The following is a 22,112-nucleotide window of genomic DNA, read 5'->3' as shown; positions in this document are numbered from 1 at the left end:
TTTTAATTAAAAAAAATATTTACTTATTTTTGAGAGCAAGAAACACACACACACAAAGCATGAGCAGGGGATGGGTCAGAGAGAGAGACACACACAGAATCTGAAGCAGGATCCAGGCTCCGAGCTGTCAGCACAGAGCCTGATGTGAGGCTTGAACTCACAAACTGCAAGGTCGTGACCTGAACCAAAGTTGGATGCTTAACCGACTGAGCCACCCAGGCACCCCAGAGTCTGCTTCTGTTTGTAGGGAAATGTTGTTGTTTAGGAGACCACAATCTGTGTGCTAGAGCTGATTACTGCTACTCTATGGTAGTCATATTTTCAAGCCCTTTTCAGTGGCTAGAACTAGGAAATGCATACTTTTTAAAAAGAGAAAAATACAGGGGCAGCCTGGGTGGTTCAATTGGTTAACTGTCTGACTTTTGATTTTGGCTCAGGCAGGTCATGATCTCAAGGTTGGTGAGATAGAGCCCTGCTTCATACTCTGTGCTGACAGCTCAGAGCCTGGAGCCTGCTTCAGATTCCATCTCCCTCTCTCTCTGCCCCTCCCCCCACCCCTGGCTGTGCTCTTTCTCTCAAGAATAAATAAATATTAAAAAACAATTTAAAAAATTAAAAAGAAAACCCCCAAAGCTATCCTATTCCTCTGATTTCACTCAGTGTATTCTGCAGATCATTTTAGGGTTGCAGATAGAACTCTTCCTCCTTCCTTAGTACAGCAGTGTGGTGTTCTGTTTATGTGGGTGGACCATCGTTTCTTCAGCAGGCCTGTACTGATGAACACTTGGGTGTTTTTCAGTCTTCTGGTTTCGTAGCTACTGATGCAATGAAGAGATTTATTCAATTGCTTTGAATTTTTGGCCAGTATATCTTTGAGGTAGATTCTAGATGTGGGATTGCTGGTCCAAGGGGTGGTTATCTATCTATAAAATATAGGTAATTATGTAAATAATAATTTATATTCTATGTAAGATATAATGTTAGATATAATTTATAATGTTATATAATGTTACATATAAGATATAAATTATATACCTATTTTATATACATGGAATATTTTGCAGATGTGTGAAATTACCCTTGAAGAGGGTTTCTGGGGGCACCTAGGTGACTCAGTCAGTTAAGCATCCGACTTTGGCTCAGGTCATGATCTTGTGGTTCATGAGTTCGAACCCCACATCAGGCTTGTGCTGACAGCTCAGAGTCTGGAGCCTGCTTCACATTCTGTGTCTCCTAACCCTGCTCATTCTCTCTCCCTCCCTCTCGCTCTCTCTCTCAAAAATAAATAAACATTAAAAAATTAAAAAAAAATAAAGAGGGTTTCTGATGTGATCATCCATTAGTGTGAGGCCTCTAGAATTCACCTCATGAGTGCAGTGGTTGAAAGGCAGGGGTTGAGTGATGCTGGTGGGGCATACACTTCTCCAGTTCCAGGGGGCCCCCCAATGAATGCCTTTCCCCAACAGTTCCTGGAGGCTCTGGCATAAGGCATGGCTGGCAGGACAGAAGGCATCTCAGCTTTCAGGGGTGGCCTGGAGACAACCCCAGACTTAGCAGAAGCCCAGGAGACCTCTCCCCAACCCCAGTCAGCCCTGCCTGGTGCTTCTGGCCCTTGAGTCTGTCCTGTCCCCTTCAGCTTCATCTTTTAGCCTTATAACATTTAAAGTTGTTTAAAAACTCTTTTTATTTTATTTGAGTAATTGTTATTATATAATCTGAATAGTCCCTAATTATTCTTATTTTTAAAACAGTTTTGTTCTGTCGTAACTATTTCATTCCTTTACACACCCCCTTGTTAATGAGGATGTGCTTTTTCTTTAAAACTTTAATGACAGAGGCACCTGGCCTGGGGGGCTCAGTTGGTGACTCTTGATTTCAGCTCAGGTCATGATCCCAGGGTCATGGGATCAAGTCCTGTGTTGGGCTCTGCACTGAACACAGAGCCTGCTTAAGATTCTCTCTCTCTCTCTCTCTCTCTCTCTCTCTCTCTCTCTCTCTTTCTCTCTTTCTCTCTCCCCCTCCCTCCACCCCACCCCCCACCTCTCTCTCCCAATGGAGCTCTCTCTCTCTCTAAAACAAACAACTTTGATGACACCTTGCCCTCTGTACTTTTTTATTTCTTCTTAGCCTCCTTTTAACTTTTTCTCCTGAATTTATTTTTATCTCATCGAGTTTCTTTCTCTTTCTTAAATGGTAAAACTGGATTCTCTTTAAGTGTTTTTATGCTCTCTGCTGGCTGGCTGGCCCCTGGGAGCCCAGGCAGGTAGCTGGGGTGGTGTCCATGCCGTGGGGGAAGCCAGTTGGGCTGTGGTGCTTTCCTCCCTCTGTTGATCCCCAGTCTTTCCCCACCAAGTCCTGATTCAACAACCCTTAATGTTAATGATCTGGGGACTAGATGCCCCTCCTACTCCCATAAGATTAAGCCATTCATGATGACTACAGCTGAAACTCCAAGGAATCTGGATCCTGGAGAAAAGTGGGCTGGAAAGGGATGTATGTGCTGCTTTCAAATATCTGTGAGAAGAGTGGACATACTCACTGTTGACCTAGAGTTAAGAACATGAACTTAGAACCACAGCCCACGGGTGATGATAAGGAAGCACATTTACTTTTAAAACAATCGCCACCGTTGAGAAATGGGACGGGTTGACTGGTGAAGGAGTACTTTCCCAGCCTCACAAGTGATGGATCCTTCACAAGGAGCTTGGATGTTATAGAAGAGAATCCTGCATTGGTGGTGGGACGGTGTGTGTGTGGCTTCTAAGATATCTTTTCGCTTTAAAATTCTTACTTCTGTTTTCAGAAAACAAATTGTGCAGTAGATTCTGTACTATGTTCCCAGCATCTATTTCCCCTTTCTTCTGTTTACAACATACTCTGCCCCTCTGCACTTGCTGAGCAACCCTCCACCAGCCTGGACCAGTCATACTATGTCACCCCAACTGCGTGCTGACTGGTTCAGAGATGGGCATGTGACTCAGAGTGACCGCCCCCTCCCCAATCAGAGTTTCTATCTTGAGCTATGTGGGAAGAGTCCTTTTCTCTTTCTGTTTAGAAACATAAAAAATATAAATCTAGAGCTTCCTGCTGCCCCCAGCAGGTATCTGTCTAGCTGGCATCCTTCTGGCTGAGCTACTTGGCCTGGGGGAATGAGGCCTACATTTAATGAGACAGGGAGAAGAGGTAAAGAGGTCTAGAAGTGTTTGCATCTCTGATTCTTAAGATTAGCCTTACCAGTTCTCTTTCTGTGGTTTGATTGTGCGCACTGGAAAAGTGCCCTTTTGCTTTAGCCAGTCAGACTTGGGTTTCTGCCACTTGTAACCAAAAAGGGTCTTTTTTTTTTTTCTTAATGTTTATTTATTTTTGGGAGAGAGAGAGAGGGACAGAGTGTGAGTGGGGGAGGAGCAGAGAGAGAGGGAGACACAGAATCTGCAGTAGGCTCCAGGCTCTGAGCTGTCAGCACAGAAGTGGACTTGGGGCTTGAAATCACGAACTGTGAGATCATGACCTGAGCTGAAGTCAGACGCTTAACTGACTGAGCCACCTAGGTGCCCCTCCAAAAAGGGTCTTGACTGACATGGTTGTTATTGTACAAAACATCATTTTACACTGATGACCAATTTTTCAAATTTCTTCCTCTTTTTTTAAAATTTTTTTTTTTAAATTTTGAGAGAGAGAGAGCAAGAGCATGAGCGAGTGTGCACAGCAGGGAAGGGGCAGAGAGACAGGGGAGAGAGAGAGAATCCCAAGCAGGTTCTACACTGTCAGAGAGGAGCCAGATGTGGGGCTTGAACTCACTAACCATGAGATCATGATCTGAGCTAAAAGCAAAGAGTCTGATGCTTAACCGGCTGAGCTACCAGGCACCACCAATTTTTCAAACTTCTTAATGAGAATTCTTTCAGAAAGAAAAGGCAACGTTGGCTTATAGCTAAACTAAAAATTACTGTAGTTTTTCACACTAGTAAGCTGGCCTGAGGATAGAGTTAATAGAGGGTTCTGTGTGCCTTTGTATGAAGCCCAGCCGTCTCTATCAGCATGCCTGTCGTCTCCACTTGGATGACCCAAAGCACAGCACTTGAGGGGCGCATGGGTGATTCAGTCAGTTAAGAATCTGATTCTTGGTTTTCGACTCAGGTCTTGATCTCATGGTCATGGGATTGAGCCCCACATTGGGCTGTATGGTGACAGCACAGAGTGTGCTTCAGATTCTCTCTCTCCATCTCTCTCTCCCCCTCCCTGCTCATGCTCTCTCTCTCTCAAAATAAATGAATAAATAAACTTACAAATAAAAATAAAATAACATAGCACTTGAGCTTTCCCTCCCAAGCCTGATCCTCCCCTAGTCTTCCCCATCCCACAAAATGCCCTTTTCATCCATTCACCTGGGTTCTAAGTGAAATACTTAGGAGGCAGCCTTCCTTGTACCCCTCTGCTTCCTCATCTCTAATCCACCAGCAAGTCCTGTGTCTCCCTCCAGAACTTCTGTGCATCTGTACATCCTGTCATCTCCTACTTGGACTATAGCAGTAGCCTCTTAGCTGACTCCTTACTTCCCACTTCTTGGTCCTTTCTGGTCTTTTCTCTACACAGAAACCCTAGTGAGCTTTTAAGAACATGAATCAGATTCTGTCATTTCCTTGCTTAAAACCATTGATGACTTTCCATTGCATGCAGAATAAAATGCAAAGGCTTGCAGTGGTCCAGAAGGCCCTGCATGCCTGGACTGGCCCCTGCCCACCTCTCTACCCTCAGCTCCTGTCACTCTGTCTCTGTTTACTGTGCTCCAGTCACTCTAGTCTATTTCTTATTTCTGCTTTGCAGCTCTTCCTTCTCCCGGGACACTTTCATCCAAGTCTTAGAGTGGCTAGCTCCTTAAGGCTCAAATATCACCTCCTTAGAGATGCATTTGAACGTGGTGTAGTATTTACTACTATATGTTTACTGCTATATACAGTATTTACTACTACTATTTACTATCTAAAATTATTGTGTTTATGTAAGTGGTAATCGTTTATTTCCCATCATTGGGATATAAATCCAGGGGCCAGGCCAACCGATGCTCAACAAATCATTAATGAATAAATGGAAGGATAATAGGGGAGCAACACATGGGTGCGGACTGTGAAGCTGAGTAGACAATATGTTCCATTGCTGCTGGTTGGCTTTGCAGATCCAGATCCAGAGCCCAGTTTTTGGAAAGTTCGTTGGAGTCTTTCCAAGGTCTGTCATTGTGTGTGTGTCGTGCCTCAGGTGGCTTCCTGTCTAGTTGATGAGTAGTGTTGCCACCAGAAGCCGAGGAGAGTGTTGGGGTGGTGACTGGTGTTGACAAGAATCACCAAGGGAGTGTTGTAATGAAGATTCTGGGGCCCAGCGAAGCCCTTGGGCTGGACTGCTAGGAAAGGTAAGGAGGGGACAATCAACTCATCCAGGTTGGCCTGGGACATCCCCAGCTTTAGCACTGAAGGTCGCTTGCTCTTTGAAAAATCCATCAGTCGCTGGCAGATCAGGAGGGTTGGTCACTCTAAACAAGGTGTTCAGAGAGAGGCAGAGAGCGTCAGATGAAGTTAGCTTGGAATGGTTTCTTGGGGTTGCTGAGGTAGAATCATTTCTCATCTTAGGCTTTGAGTTTTGGCTGTCCCCTCAGCCCTGCTGTGGAGTAAGTCTGGGTTTTCCAGACACCAAGCTGGGACAGAAAGGAAAGGAAACCATTGTTTCTTGAACACCTGCAGTGACCCAGCTGCTGCTCTAGACCTTTATTACTGAATGTATCCCTTGGTAGCCTTTTTGTTGCACCCATTTTTTTTTTTTTTTAATTTTTTTTTTTCAACGTTTTTTTTTTTTTTAATTTTTTTTTGGGACAGAGAGAGACAGAGCATGAACGGGGGAGGGGCAGAGAGAGAGGGAGACACAGAATCGGAAACAGGCTCCAGGCTCCGAGCCATCAGCCCAGAGCCTGACGCGGGGCTCGAACTCACAGACCGCGAGATCGTGACCTGGCTGAAGTCGGACGCTTAACCGACTGCGCCACCCAGGCGCCCCTGTTGCACCCATTTTAGAGGCAGGACACTGAGGCATATGAAGTTATGTAATTGCCTGAACTCAGACATCTTCCAAACAGAGGATATAGGAGTACCAAGTCTCCCTGACACAGAAGCCCAGGCCCCTTTCTAGGTGTTTTGCTTTGTGTATGGGGGTGTGTGTGTCAGAGATGTGGCTGGGACCTCAGCTTGACAGTTGTCCTCAGTCCTCAGGGTTGGGGTTCTCCTGTGATCTAGAGAAGGCCTCACGGACTGGACAGTGAGATAGTTAAGGAAGAGGCACCCAACGAAGTTTTTTTGGGCTGGCCAGGGCCTGGCTGTGCAGGTGGCTCTCCACCACCAGGTGGCGCTGTGGCTCTGCCTTAGAAGGCTCCCCGCAGCACTATTGCTGGTGCAGAGCCAGCCAAACCACCAGCCGCTGGGCCTTGTTTAACCTGCAGCCTGTAGGCAGCCTGGGGCCTGTCCACAGCTTTCTGGCTTTCCTGGACTCTGGAAGGACAAGAAGAGAGGGGAGAGGGGAGAGGTCAGAGGTTGGTCAGGAGAAGAGGAGGTTTGGGCCAATGCAGAGTCTTGGCGGTAAGGGTGACCGATGAGCACAGCTGTGAGGAAGAGGGGTAGAGATTGCTGTACTGGAACTAATGAATTTATAACATGGGCCAAATCATCTCCTGGTGTGCACAAAACACATCAGGATAAGTGGACTTGCTCCCCCATGGTGGGAGTGGGGGGTGGAACGTGGGCAGAGAAGAGGCAAATTTTCTGTCCTACAGACCGTTTTGGTCAAGGGAAGGCCTCAGCTGGAAGGGCTGGGAGGCAGAGATGGCCAGGGTGCCTCCAAGTTGGGGGCAGAGATAGCCCCCAGTCATCTGCCTGTCTGCCCCCTGCTGATCACAGGGGCCCCCTGCTATCCTCACTGGGGGGCATAGGAAAGGTCCTCATCCGTCCTCCAGCTGCCCTTGCCATTTGGGAAAATGGCTTCAAGGATGCTGGCCCTCAGGATCCCACTCTCTTATCACCTATTTTGTATATCAGGACTCAGGCCTTCTAGATTCTCATCAAAAGACATCACTACAACAAACTTTTAACTCTTTTTCAAAGCCCACACCAGCGCCACGTGGTGACTCACTGTGGATTAGCTGCCTAACAGTGGGTTTGGCCTGCACATTGATGTCAGAATGTGAAATAGTGTCTGCACTGTAAAGCCCCAAATGCATCCTTGGCACTGGGGAGTTGAGCAAAGGCCTCCTGAGGGGAAGGCGTGGTATGGGTACAGGAGGGCTTTGGGAAAGAGGAGTACTTGGCAGTGAGACAGGGAGCAGAAAGCAGAGGGAACTTCATCAGTTTTACAGTCTGCCTTTCCCTGGTTTCTGGGCTGAGTGCTGTGACAGATGTGCCCCTTAGGAATTTTTTTTTTAATATTACATTTTCATTCATCATCTCTTCACACAGAATCTATTAAAATATTTTGTTTCATTTGTATTTACAATATCATTCTCTCTCCCCTTTTAATTCAATAGGTAATATAGCCACAGATTCAAAATTCAGAGGGTTCAAAATAAGTAACCTTTTCCTGTTTCATGTATAAACAAACAACCTGATGTTTACCAACAGAAAAACAGCAAGGACAGTGAAAGACAATTTGTGGACAAAACGTGTTAAGGTGTCACCCTGATTGTTGCAAAAACTCTCTCCACTCCCCACCCCCGAATTTTGAGAACTTTTTTGAGAAGTTGCAACTTTTTGTTAAGTCAGGGCTTTCCCTGTATGATCGATTCTGTGCATGGAAAGTCAGTGCCCATCCTGAGATGAGTTAGTCTTTTTCTTCAGTTCTTTCTCATGGCTTTCCAGTTTGCTGTCTGACCCTCCTCAGAGATGTTTCTTTTAGTGACGTGATTATGAGACAGAACCCAGGGCTGGCTTAGCTGCCTGAGGATGGTGCCTTTGGAGGCCAAATGGCCTCAGACCCCGGTCCTGGCTCTGGACCGTCCCCATCTGACAGTTTTTCATGGTGGGAGAAGCAGGCTGGGAGGGACCAGCCTCTGAAGTGGACTTTCCTGCTGGGGAAGAGGGTCTGGAGGAGCTGACTCTGCCATGGGGACTTGGGAGGGGGGAGACTCTGGTCACTGTCTGAGCGCCCTTGTCGGCTGGTCTCTGGGCATAAGGGAGTGGAATGTGGGCAATTCTGGAGGACAGCCTGTGACTTGAGGAGTCCTACCCATCAGACTGTGGGGCAGAGCTGGAATCTAGACCCTGGAGACTTGGGAACCAAGGAGGACATTGACTGCGAACTCTGAATAGGGACCAAGGTGGGCCCTGGGGTGTGGACCTTCTGGGGGATGGAGGAGCCCAGTTAATCAAGACAGGCATTGGTCAAGGTTGCCCTGGTAGCCTGCCTGCCCTTGGCATTTCAGAATTTGGAGCCACAGTAGCCGAAATGGTCCGTGCAGTAATGTGTGTGTGAATCCTTAGGAAACAAAATCATTGTGGGCATGTGTCAGGCCCTGAGCCAACTGTAGGGGTGTCATTACTGCCTTGTGCATCGGTCCCAGAAGGAAGATGTAGATGCCCCCTCCCTCCCTTACACCATCTCCCTGGATCTTGGAGATGGCCCAGTCAACCTCATTCATAAAGGGGCCCTTCCCGTTCCAGATATTCCAAATGTTGCCTTTAAGCCCCCTCCCCTCCCATCATGTGACTTCACATGGCATGCCGCTCTTTCTAGGGCAGAGTTTCCTCATCCATAAAATGAGATGGTGATCCTGCTCCAACCTACAAACCAAGTGGCCAAATGAGGGAATAGGTGGAATGCTGTTCTGGAAAAAGGAAAGTGAATCATCTGAGTGCAAGATTCTGAAGTGGTTCCACCCAACGCCCGTGGAACACAGCTCCACAGCTGTCTCTCCCCAGGGCTCCAGCAGGTGGCAGCATTGCCCTCCCCCTGTGCTGGTCACTCCGGGGCCTCTCCTCCCAGACACTGGTGTGTAAGACCTTGGACCTCACTTAGTTCACACCCCACAGTCCCACCTCCCATAGGGAGGTGGGGGGTAGGGATCTGAGTGGCCTCTGAGACAGTGGCCAGGGCTGGGAGCCTGAATGCCCCGGACAGGAAGGGCCTGGAAAGAGAATTAAGATCTTGTTCTTTTCCTTCAAAACAGCACAGACAAGCCAGGAGGAGGAGACCTGGTGTGCATGAGCCTAAGAAGGCTGAAGGGAAACCTTGTCTTGCTCTGCCATGACCTGTCCCACACTGCTTGGAGGTGGCAATTTAGGATCCAGAGGCAAGGACTTGTCCTCTGCCGGGTTTTTGTCTTTAGCCAGAAAGACCAGCTGACATTTTAGCGGGGGCAGAGGTGGGTGAGTCCTCTATTTTTGTGTGTGCCAACGGGTTGAAAATTTAACACATTTCAGTTCATCTGTGCAGAAAAGAAGTAATTTATTTATTCATCTCTAATGAATGTGGTCTTTCTCCCAACCCCTAACTGAAGACTAGTGAGAAAAACAACAAAATATTCAACTCAATTTTAACATCACAGGACCTGATGGTTTAGCGTGTCCTGTTCAGTGATGTTTTTTGTTTTTACATTATTTATTTATTGATTGATTGAGAGACAGAGAGAGAGCGCATGCAAGTCGGGGAGGGGCAGAGAGAGAATGAGACACAGAATATGAAGCAGAGATTCTATGTCAGCACAGAGCCCAATGCGGGGCTCGAACTCATGAACCATGAGATCACGGCCTGAGCCGAAGTCGGACGCTTAACTGACTGAGCCACTCAGGTGCCCCAGCAATGTTTTGTTTCTCTTGGAGCAAGGGCTCAGTTCTCAGCCTGTCTTCCCTTGCTTCTCTCACTAAGATGGTGTCAAGGGGTATGGACATACAAGGGCAGCTTACGTGACATTTAGTGGCAGCAAGGAGTTGCCCGGAGTGTGGCGTCCTCTGGGTTCCCGGCAAGGTCACTTGCCTGCCCTCTCGCCAATGATGGCACTTGAAGCTGAGTTTATGTAACTCCTAGTCTAGCCCCTGTTAGTCTTCCCAGAGTTCCAAAGGGAGACCGGACAGGGGCCCTCACTGGGGTTCCTTCTCTGGAGCAAAGCCAGACCGGACTGCTTAGCTCCCCTTGTTCTTTCCTCCTGGTGCCTTCCTGCTGTCCCCTGGGCAGGAAGGAGTGGACCAAAAAGCCCTTTCTTCTCTTGCCTGGGCATCTGTTACATAAAATGCCATGGTCACACCCAAGAAGAGAGATGAAGGAAGGAATCTAGAAAATATGCTCTTAAGAGAACAGCTTGGTTTAGAAGACTTTTGACCTAACATAATCATATTTTTCCTGTCAGATGCCAAACATTACAGCACTTTTTCTTCTGCTCATTCTGTCTACATCAAACCTTCATCTTAGTCTCTCTTCAGGCAGAGATGGATGCCTCAGGCCAAGGAAGATGGAGGTCATGAACTCACAGGGCAAGAAAGAAAAGCACATTCATACATTTTCAAATGTCCTTGTATGCTTGAAATGTTACTAACATTGGACAATGGAACCAAAGGAAATATGACAGGTAAAATGTGAAGGCTTTCTCAACAGGGAGGATTCACTATCTTGCCTGTGTTAGATTTCCTTCCAGGGAGGATACATAGCGAGTCAGAAGTAGATTCCACTCAGCAGAAAGAGGCACACACTGTGAAAAGATGGCCCAACCCAGTGGGAATCCTTCCTGAGCTTCCCGGGACCAAGGCAAGACCAGGGCTGGAGTAGGATGAGATGAAGGCTGTGAGTGGTGAGGTCCTCTCCAGGCCCCTCATTTGCCCTCTCCTGTTGGAGGAAAGAAGAGATGGTAATTCAAGCTAACTAGGAGCCTGGGAAAGGGGGGTGGGTGGTGGGTATAATTCACTGTCCTCCTTCAGTGCTGTGGGCAGGCAGACCATGGTATGAGCCTTCATCATTCACACAGCTTACTCAGGAAGGGGACTTACCGGGCAGGGCTGATTGGCCACACTCACAGGTACTCACTGGCACATGTGGCTGGACACATACTCAGCTGCTCATATTCATGTGTGTTTCCACGTGAATACCTGTAGAACTCTCAGAGCAGTGCCTGACCCAGTAAGCAGGCAATAAATGCCAGCTGCCATTACCATCCAGGGCACCACCAAAAGTTCTCTTAAACATACCTAGAGAGACACAGACACCCAGGTGTGTACATTCGCATATTCAAAGACAAGTAGACACCTGTAAATATTTACAGGGAAGCACTTGAATCTCAATAGGTATTGTTGAATACAATAGGTATTGTTTTTGCACTATACAAGAGGGTTAAGCAATTGAATCCTTACAACAACCTCACGAGTGACTATTGTCATTCATCCCAATTAACAGATAGGTGAATTGGGTCACACAGAGGTGACAGCTCAAGGTCACATGGCTAGTAATTGGTAAACTTGGGATTCAAGCCTAGAAAGCACACATAACTGCCTGCTATTCTGCCATCTTTCGCACAGATGCCCTAGGCGCAATCACAGACCTTCCCACAGATGTGAAGAAACCTCTGCATGTAGGTAGATGCACTGCCATACTCCTAAGACACATCACAAGGCATGGGATCCCTGCAACATGCATGCTCAACCATGGCTCTGAACCTTGCAGAACCTTCCAGCCTTCTGAGTCAATGGCCTAATTTGATAATTCTCAGGGAGTGAGCTTTCAAATGACTCCAATAATGCACCAGCTATAGTGGATGTTGGGTTCACAGCCCCCACCCCATGTTGGGGGCTCAGGGTGGTTTGAGGGAGGAGGCCGGACTTGCCTTCACCTCCAGGGGCTGAATCACATTTTGGCTTTTCCTGGGATCTCAGGACCCCTGGCCTCTTTCCGCCCCCTTGTCCTTGGTGAGTGCAGGATACTGCCTGGACCATGGTCTTAATTCCTTGTGCTTGCCCAAGCCTTGTTCTTGTTCCTCAACTCCATCCCAGAGACAGGTGCCCCCCACTGGAGGCTTTGAGGTGGGTCCAAATGGGAAGTCTCTTAGCTTCCTAGGCCTGGGGGAGAGCTCTCTGCAAAGGGGAGGGCAAGGAGGGCAAGGAGCCGCCTTTATGGCTTTCCTTGGCTCCTTGCTGAGTGGATGCTGTGCCAGATGTGGGCTTTGGTCCAGGACCAGGCTTGGGCAGGTGGTGAGGAATCATTGTCTCAGAATGTTAGAGAGACCTAGGGACTTTGAGTGTCTAGTTCAGTTCCCTCATTTTATAGGCTAGAAACGGAGTCTCTGAGATGGGAAGGGACGTGCCTGAGGTTGCCCTGCAAATCTTCAACATTAAGTCTTAACTCCAAGTCCAGTGTTCAGTATGTCATAGAATGAGGCTCCATGGGGGACAAGACAAAGGCTTCCTCAGTGTACAAGTTACAGAAATCCAGGACAAACCAGAGTCATTGGCATCCAAAGTCACATTTCCTTGCCTTGGGTGGCTGACTACAATTTTAATCTGAACCCAAGGAGACCTTTTAAAAAATATTTTGGCTGTTGTGTGTAAGATACCTCTGTACCTGGCCAGGGCACTGGCTCTGAACCACATGAAGACTTTTGGCCTGAAGAGATCTGAGTACACCTTAATATATCTGCATTTAACTGAGAAACAATCCTCACAAAAGTCTACATTTACCCCATGTTTCTCCTGGACTGTTTTCTCTGTTGGCAACCATTAACATTGGCACTTTCTGTGTGCCAGGCTCTGTTCTCAGCACTTTACCTGTGTTACTCATTTAATCCTCTTAGCAGCCCAGGGGTGCAGACACTATCATCACCATTACCACCATCATCAGCATCACCACCATCATTGTCGTAGTCATCATCATCATCATCATCTTCCCCATTTTATTGATTAGGAGACTAAGGAACAAAGGGATTAAGTAATTTGCCTAAGGCCTCCAGATTAGAAAAGGGCAGAGCAAGGACTCAAAACCAGGCAATGCCTCCTCCACACTAGAGCTGTGAGCCTGGTCCTCCAGCGTACGGTCAGCCATCCTCCCCAACTGCTCCCCTTGAAATTTCTGAGAGTCTCATGCCCAGGGACCCCTATACCAATAAGGAGAGCCCAGGCAGGTAGAGAGCTGTACACAGGCCCCAGACATGTGCAGTCTTGGGAACCGATCATCTACTGCACAGTCCTGCAGAATTGAGACATACGTGTGATCCGGGCCACACACGTGTCTAGCTCTCCTGGCCTTCAAGAAGGCCTGTAGCTACTACCACCTGCTCTACTCTACCTCCTTGTCCTCCATTCTCTTCTCCCCACATGACACTTTTGATCAAAATGGGGACAGATCCATTTCACCTGAAGTTGGCAAAGAAAAGATGAGGGTTTTTCAGTATGGTGCATAGAAGGAAACTGGGGGGGAAAGGAAGACATTTGCAAATGTAAAAATGATTGGATGTAAAAAGCATGGATCTCAGGTACTCACTAGTAGCAAACTCTGACTCCGTTTGACTATGGCTCCCTCCTGGCCTAGCACGAGGCCCTGGGCCCGGACCTGAGGGCCTTGGAAGGATGTGATGCTCTCCAGAACAGGTCAGGTTTTAAGATGACTCTGGGGAGGGGTTTGGCTCTGTGGTATTCCCGTACCTGGTCCCAGGCCAGGTCAGACCATTCAGATTTGGTCAGGGGAGCAGTATTGGCTCTGCAGATGGGACAGGTTGGCTTCTCAGGACCCACTCCACTCCCATGCTCCTCTCTGGTCTTTTTGAGGTAGTTGCTCAGGTGTTCCTTCTGGCCCAGATAAGTGCCCAAATTCTCTTCTGGCTATTGCAGTACCTCTGGCTCCCCCCTTGGTCAGGCACCTGTTACATTGTTCTGGTGATTTCCACTCCTGGGGGAAGGGTATAAGTGGAGGCCCACAGACCATATGTCTAAATAGTCAAAAGTTGTAAGTCAAGCTAACAAACTGTTCATTAAAGTATGTTCTGTCCTTCAGCCTTGATGAGTTTACCTTCAAAATGATAAAATTAAAAATACACAGGGGGCCTGTGTGGCTCAGTCGGTTGAGTGTCCGACTTTGTCTCAGGTCAGGATCTCACAGCCCATGAGTTCGAGCCCCGCGTTGGGCTCTGTGCTGACAGCTCAGAGCCTGGAGCCTGCTTCAGATTCTGTGTGTCTCTCTCTCTCTCTGCCCCTTCCCCGCTCATGCTCTGTCTCTATCTCAAAAATAAATTAAAAAATTTTAAAAAATGCATATGTAGTTATTATTTTTATATGACTGAAAGTTTGCAAAATGCTGAAGACCACCAAACTGAATTATTGCTGATATACATTAGGGGCTCTGTTCATGGGCCAGTGATGTTTGGATGAATAATACAAACAAAGACATTTATAATTCATAAATTAGCATGTATTTATTCTTTGAAATTCGTTTTATTGCCTTAATTTCAGCAAAATCAGTCATGCTTTTATTTATTAAAAAAAATTTTTTATTAAAAATTTTTAATGTTTTTATGTATTTTTGTGAGAGAGAGAGAGAGAGAGAGAGAGAGAGAGAGAGAGATAGTATATGAGCAGGGGAGGGGCAGAGAGAGAGGGAGACACAGAATCCGAAGCAGGCTCTAGGCTCTGAGCTGTCAGCACAGACCCCGATGCAGGGCTCAAACTCATGAACCGCGAGATCATGACCTGAGCTGAAGTCAGATGCTTAACCAAGGGAGCCACCCAGGTGCCCCTAAATTTTTTTTTAATGTTTATTTATTTTTGAGAGAGAGAGACAGAGTGCAAGCAGGGGAGGGGCAGAGAGAGAGGGAGACACAGAAACCAAAGCAGGTTCCAGACTCTGAGCCATCGGCACACAGCCTGATGCGGGACTCGAACTCATGAACCACGAGATCATGACCTGAGCAGAAGTCGGATGCTCAATCAACTGAGCCACCCAGGTGCCCCAGTCATCATGCTTTTGTAATAGAGAACTCATAATTTGTGTTCTAGGGAACAGTAATGACCTAAAGGATTAGAAACAAAATGTGATTGTATTCAGTTGTTTTCGTAAGCTATTGCCATGTAACAAAACACTCCAAAGTTTAGTGGTTTAAAGCAATATTAAAGATAATTTTATTATCTCTCATGGTTCTGTGGGTTTACCAGGCTTAGCTGAGCATTTCCTCTGCTGCTTTGCTTGGAAATTCTCGTGCGGTTGTGGCTAGCTCGTGGCTGGGGCTGGAGTCATCAAGAGGTTCAACTGAGGTGCTGGGATGGCTGGTTCTTTCCTCCTTTTCATATGATCTTTTGGTCTTTCTCCATCCATACGGTCTCTCTAGTAGTAGCTGTGCTTCCCACATGGTAGCAGAACTCACAGAAGTGAGTATTCCAAAAAGGAGGAAGAGGAAGCTTCCAGTCCTCTTAAAGTCTACATCCAAAATGTACGCAACATATACCCACTGCGTTCCATGTGTTAGCATGAGTCACCGCCCAGCTTCAGTGTGGGGGGGACCACACAGGGTCCACAGACCACATAAATACCGGGAGGTTTGTTCCCTGGGGCCTTCTTTGGAGACCAGCTACCACAGTGTTGGAAGTGAGTGTTGTAACAAAAATTTAAAACCCATGGCATTTTCTTTGGGACAGTTGAGGGGCAGAAGCTGAAGAACCTTAGGGAGAAACTGAAGTCTTGAAACATAGAAAAGAGGACGGAAGCTATTCACTGGCAGAAATATGTGAGACCATCCCCTACAGTAATGGAGAAAACAGAAAGGGTGCCTATGAATTTGTGATACGTCTAAGGCCAGTTCCAAGCAAAATGTTCAAAGTGCTAATTGGCTTCTTTCAGCTGGCTCTGATAAAGTAGGAGAAGATTGAGATGAACTAAAGAAGTTTTGGAGCAGAATTAGTAAATCTAAGGAGGTCAGGTCTGTATTCTAGCCAGCAAAAGGCTCAAAAAGCAAGGATTTGCCTCAGGGCAAAGAAAATCCTGGGTGCTGCCAGTAAAATGTGGTCTCAGGTATAGTGAAAGGTGTGGCTGTAATACCTTTGTGAAGAGCTCAGAAATATTTAAGGGCATGTGTTTAGACCCTTTGGATACACAACAGGACTTCTAAGAATGTTAAGAGTGTATCTCTTAGATCCTCTCTGCTGGACAATGGGATTGAGAATCTCATAGCAAGCTTAAGCGGGGCTTAAGGTGAGAGGAGCTTTTTCTTTAATGGAGTAGGTTTTAATTTGATATATAATAAACCCACATGTTAAAAAAATTTTTTTTCAGCTTGGATTGAAAGGGACAGAGACAGTTCAAAACGAAGAGTCTTTTTTTATGGGCAAGAAACAGGCTGAGAAGTCAATGTGGTTACAAACACTGACCATTTCTTCTAGAAAAAGAAGGATAGTTCAGAGTATGGAACTGAGAGCCACAGACACCCACTCCCAGAGAACAGGACTAGGATCTAATTAAGAAATTGGCTTGATTTCAGAATTGTTCCATACAAGTTTTGTCCCCCCCCCCCTTTTTTTTAAATGTTTATTTATTTATTTTTGAGCAGGGGGGGAGGGGCAGAGAGAGAGGGAGACAGAGAATCCCAAGCAGGCTCCGCACTGTCAGCACAGAACTTGATGCGAGGCTCAAACTCACGGATTGTGAGATCATGACCTAAGCTGAAATCAAGAGTCGGACACTTAAACTACTGAGCCATCCAGGTGCCCCTCTCCTTTTTGAATGAGAGTATCTATATCATTTACCCTGTGTCTACCTCCTTATCATTTGTTGGGGTTAAGATAACTTGTCTCTTTTTTTCACAGAACTTCAAGTCAGGAGGAGTTATCTCCAAGCATCCACACCTGAGGGGCTTCCTCTTCTCCAGACCTGATGGAGATGCCGAAGTTCTGGATCTGAAGCGTAAGCCTGATAACGTCACAGATGAGACTGTGGGGGTTCTGAGGATGACTGTATTCAAATGTGTGAGGAACATGATTCTTTGAAGTGCTAGAGGGCAGCCCGTGGTAGCTAGTCTTCAAAGCTAGCCCCCCAGTGAACCACCTCTCCTAGTATTCATGATCTTGTGCTGTCCTCTTTCTGGAATCTGGGCTGTTCCTGTGACTTTGGCTAATAGAAAGAAAGCATTGACAGTGATGTCATGTGACTTCTGAGGACAGGTCATAGGGAGCCTTTTGGCTTCCACCTGGGTTTCTTAGAATGCTTGCTCTGGAACAAGCCAGCCATCATGTAAGCAGTCTGATTCCTTTGAGACTCAGCTGCTATGAGGAGGCTAAGCTAGCTGTGTGGAAAGTTAACAGGAGAAAGCAATACAGTCTGTCAGACTCTACCTGCTCTGGTCATCCCAGCTGAGATCAGATATGAGAGTCAAGATGCTGCCATCTTGGATGTACAGCCCAGCTGAACCTGCATCTGACTCTTGACCTGCAACCATGTGAGAGACCCCTGCCCCTGGCCGCCAAGGGACCACTGAGCCAGTCAATCCACACAACTGAGGAGATAAAAATATTTTAAGCCACTGGTAACTGAAGCAGTAAAAAAAAAAAAAAAAAAAAAAAAAAAAGTGTATTTTAATTTAAAAATGCAAATTAGGGGTGCCTGGGTGGCCCAGTCAGTTGAGCATCCGACTTTGGCTCAGGTCATGATCTCATGATTCGATGAGTTCAAGCCCCACATCGGGCTCTGTGCTGACAGCTCAGAGCCTGGAGCCTGCTTTGGATCCTGTGTCTCCCTCTCTCTCTCTGCCCCTCCCCCACTCATGCTCTGTCTCTCTCTGTCTCTCTCTCTCAAAATTAATAAACATTAAAAAATGTAAAAAAAAATTATAAAAGAGCAAAACATTGCATTTCATACAACTTTTTAGCAAGTTATTTTTCTTTCACATATTCAAAATTATCTATTAAAATTAAAAGGCAAATGTAACCAATGGTAAAACTAATGCATTTTATCTAATACAAAAATTTAAGTAAAATATTTAAGTAAAGCTGAATTTTTACGTTTTGAAAATCTCATTCACTCTTAGTAAAAATTTTTGTGCAAGTAAAATCCTGCCATGGTTCCCCGGCTGTCTATTGCCAAGGTAAAGAATCAGTCTCACGCTTCGTGTGGGTTCCATCTTGACCTGCACATATGCAAATGTGGGAGAATTATGAATTATTTATGCTGGAAAATGCTCCTCAGCTGCCACATATGATTGTAGCATTGCTGACGTGTGCGTACCTCTGGAACCACAACGAGAAGCAAGGAAATGCATGTTTGCCCTGCTCGGGGCACGCTACTTCCATTGCCTTCCTGCTGAGAGGAAGGATTTGATAAATTAATCTGTCTTTCCTCTTAAGTGCTTCCACCACTCAATCCTCCCTGCACTTCCGAGCAGCCAGGCCCTCTCTGATGTCAGTAGCAGCAGGACCCATATGTTTTTAGAGCATTTGAACAGTCTCCTCTGGATTCAAGGACATAACTCGACCATGGGGGAGAAGCATTTCCCTGGGGCCTGAGTGACATGACCCATGAGAGTGGATGTTCAGGGGTAGAGGTCATGCTCTGCTAGTGCTGAGTGCCTGCTCCCTAGGGACGGAGGTGCCTTGTGTTCTTTAACTGTGTATGTACGTGCATGTGTGTGCGTGTGTGTGTGAGAGTGCATGTGCATGCTTGTGCATCCATGCGTGTGAGTGTGAAGTGTGGGTCCTCTGAAGAGTGGGTCTCAGAACAGAGACTGGTCCACCTTTAAGGGTGCTACTGTTTCTGGCCATCCTGTGCTGGTCTGGCGGAGGCCTCCTGGGCCTCTCTCCCGGAGTCCTATGGAACTCTGACCCTTGGATGCCTCACTCTTACTCTGATTTAGCTCTTCGGTTTGAAATATTTCATAGTCAGTTATTAGCCTGGTGTATCAGTCAAGACATTATCAGCTGCGAGGGACAGAAGACCAATCCAAACAGGCCTAAACAAAGAGGAGATATGTTGGTTCCCACAACCAAGTCCAGGGGCACAGATAGAGGGCCCAGACTTTGTTTTCGGGGGTGGGGGTCGGAGAGCCCTGTGACTGACAGACAGCCCACCAGGACATGTAGAGTAGAGGGGGTGGGAGAAATATGTGTGGTTCCCCCAAGGAGGGGAGGTAGCCAGAATGCAACATGCCCTCCACACCTGGGTATAACCTTTTGCGAAATTCAGTTCTCAGTCTGTTGTGCTGGACACCTGGGCCTGATTTCCCAAGCAGCCCAGGTCGCAGGCACTGTCTTCCTGACACTGGCTGCTGCCTGAAGCAGATTCTTTACCCGCTCCCGCTCCCTTGTCAAAGCTTCCCATCCCTCGCTGGGCCCCGGCTGGTGTGACAATCAGCAGCAGAGCAGAAGCGACTGAGCCCTGTGAAGGCAGAGGCCTTCTCGGTGCACATCACCTTTTCCTCGGGTCTGCTTGAACACTCAGGGATCCCCCGAGGACGGCTCCCCCAGCATCACACCACTGCAGTTGTGCACAGTAGAAATGTCTGTACAATAAACATCAAAGACACCATTTCTGTCAGGCAGCAAAGGGGGGTCATTCCTCTCTCCCGGAGCTCTACCGACAAGCCCTCCGTGGTCAGAGACCCAGTGGATGGGCTCTCATAACATTTCACTTCACGCAGCCACTCCTCCACATGGGGTCCCCCGGACGCCTGGCAAGTAGGACAGATCACCCTTTCCGAAGCCCAAAAGGGGCACTCCCCCTTGATTCACTTTCCACTCCCCCTCCCAGCTGAATGTGGCTGCTGCCCCCGCCTCCCTGCTCCCAGTGTTTTCTGACACACACTCACATTGCTTCTTGGAGTCTGCTGGAAACTGACCCCGAGAGGAAAGAAAGGAGGGGCTGGACAGCACGTCTTTGAGGCGGCTCACTCAACTCCATTATGTGTGCTGCCTGCCAGCAGTGGGTCTGTGAGTGTGTGGGGGCCACGCCTGGGGCCAAGACCTCCTGATCCCCTGCTCTGGTCTGGTCCTCTCCCAACTTCTCTGTTTCCCTCTCCTTTTCTCGTTTCTCCTCCTTAGATCTCCCCATAGCCCTCTGCTCTTCTTTCTCTTCCTGTACACGCTCTTTCTCTCCCCAATCTAAATCTCAAGGGCATTACAGTATGAGCTCAATTTTCTCATCACACCTTCCCTTACCTAAAAATAGACAGTGCAAATCACACAACACAGCCATACATATAACACCATAGTGTCCACTTCCTTTTAACTCTGTCCTTTGGGGTGTTGGCCCTGTCCCCGGGTCAAGGCCCTTTGAAGACCAAGGAATGGCAGGTCCCGCCAGAGCCAAGAATGCATTTCAAAGGCTGGCCCATCCCTCCTCCCCTTGCCCCACTGTGGTGTTTGTTACTTCCTCCCCTTGGGAGTATCCGGAGGCCCTGGTCTAGGGGAGAGATAGATGAAGGCAGAATTGTTGGATCAAAGTCCAAACACATAATAAAAGCATCTCCCTGCCCCACCTAAGGACATGATAATGTGCATTTACTCACACACAAACACAGAGCAGTGGGCTGGCCCACCATAAACCTTCTCTTATTACAAAGCCAGAATCTTTTCCATCTGTGTTTAAGCTGCAGCCTATGAAATAATGTCTATAAAAATAAGATTGGAAGCTAAAATATCGAGTGCAATAAATTATGGCTACATTGTGTTCCCTCCTGAGGGATGTCCTGGCCAAAGAGCCTTCAATATTTCTATCTAGGGCTGTGCTTTGTATTTTCTCATAAAACATTCCATTTGTTGATGGGAAGAAAGAGCCTGGACCGCTGAGCGCGATTCAATAGAGCGATGGTGCTTGGCCGTCTGTACCTGCCTGGCATCTTAATTTCTCTTCCAAAGCAACAACAGTCTGCTTGTTGTGGAACCGCAGAATGAAAGCCAAAGGGGAGGCTGCCCAGGGGCAGATTTGTTGGCCAGTTTCCATCACTACCACCATCTCCCTGCTCACAGCCCCACCATCGTACCCCAACCACCATCCTGACCATGAATCCAGATACCATCCCCACCTTCCTTCAAGAATTCAACATACCTAACATGTCCCAGGCATTGGCGAGGGTCTGGGAGGGTGGGGAACCTGAGGGATTAATAAGACACAGATCTGAGAGTTGAAAATCTTTAGGGGGATGGGTCAGATGGACAAATAACTTAGAAGAAGAAGGAAAGTTAGCAGCAAGGAACTGAAGAGTTCTCCCAGAGGTCGAAGGAGGGAGACTTGTAGAGGCGTTTGAGTTGAGTCTGGAAGGGTGGGTTGGATCTGGACTTGCAGAACTGGAATGAAAGGCCTTCTTGGAAGAAGGATTGAGGCAAAAGAGAGCCCAAAATTATAACAGATGGTTGAGGAGGGGAGGAAAGCATTTGGTCTGGCTGGACCCCAAGGTGCATGAGGGGCATGAGAGAAGTCAAGTTGAAGTATGGGTGGGACTAGGTCAAGAAATAGGATGGATAAAGGAGAAGGTCACTTAGGGTGACCTTTAAAAGGATTTGGGCCTTTTATATGGTGGGAAATGAAACATCAATAGAAAGTTACTGAGATGTGGGCAGTGGAGTTGGTTTTGAAGCTAACCGTTGTAATGCCATCTTGGGGCCAGTGAGCATTCTCTGCTTTCTCTCCGTACTCTCTTGGCTGAAAAGATGGTTACCTCTTCCCCCTTCTTGACTGATTCCAAAGTTCAACAAAGATTATGAGTGTTGGCCATTTTCTTCAAATCCTACCACTTCATACTTTGTCCCTTTGCCTTAAGCATTTGTGGCAGGGAGGAGGGAGAGGGATAGGAAGGAAACACATATAGTCATTAACTATAACTCATACCTCAGGACAAGTGCATCAGATCCTTTCTAGAAAGTGGATTTGGCTTGGGAGAGGGGTGGGGGATGAGGGTGCCAGGTGCTCGTTGGGTTGGCAGGTACCACAGAAGTAGGGAGGACAGATGTGAGTCAGCTCACGTGGCCTGCTTTGCCCTTCTTTATGGGATCAGCTGGATGTGGCTCGAGGTGTTCAGCTCAGAGGAGAGAACCCCAGGGCCCAAGGCAAGGGCATCCCTGAGAGCCAACGGGAGGAAGCCATGTGGATGGATGGACAAGGCTGGTGCCGCTTTCCTGATGATTCCGATGGGAACCCCT

At 47.3% G+C, this 22,112-nt stretch overlaps 1 long non-coding RNA gene across 1 annotated transcript in view; it reads left to right on the top strand.

Moving 5' to 3' along the window:
- The window catches only part of LOC132662410 (uncharacterized), a 99,599-nt gene that overhangs the window by 13,204 nt on the left and 64,283 nt on the right, over window positions 1–22,112 (top strand). Inside the window, exon 3 of the long non-coding RNA XR_009602583.3 lies at window positions 16,794–16,890. This is a non-coding gene — a long non-coding RNA (uncharacterized LOC132662410). The remainder of the gene's footprint in view (window positions 1–16,793; window positions 16,891–22,112) is intronic.

Source organism: Panthera onca, chromosome A3 (assembly GCF_046562875.1).
Source record: "Panthera onca isolate mPanOnc1 chromosome A3, mPanOnc1 haplotype 2, whole genome shotgun sequence".
Classification (NCBI taxonomy): domain Eukaryota; kingdom Metazoa; phylum Chordata; class Mammalia; order Carnivora; family Felidae; genus Panthera; species Panthera onca.
This window is presented reverse-complemented; position numbering and strand designations above follow the sequence as displayed.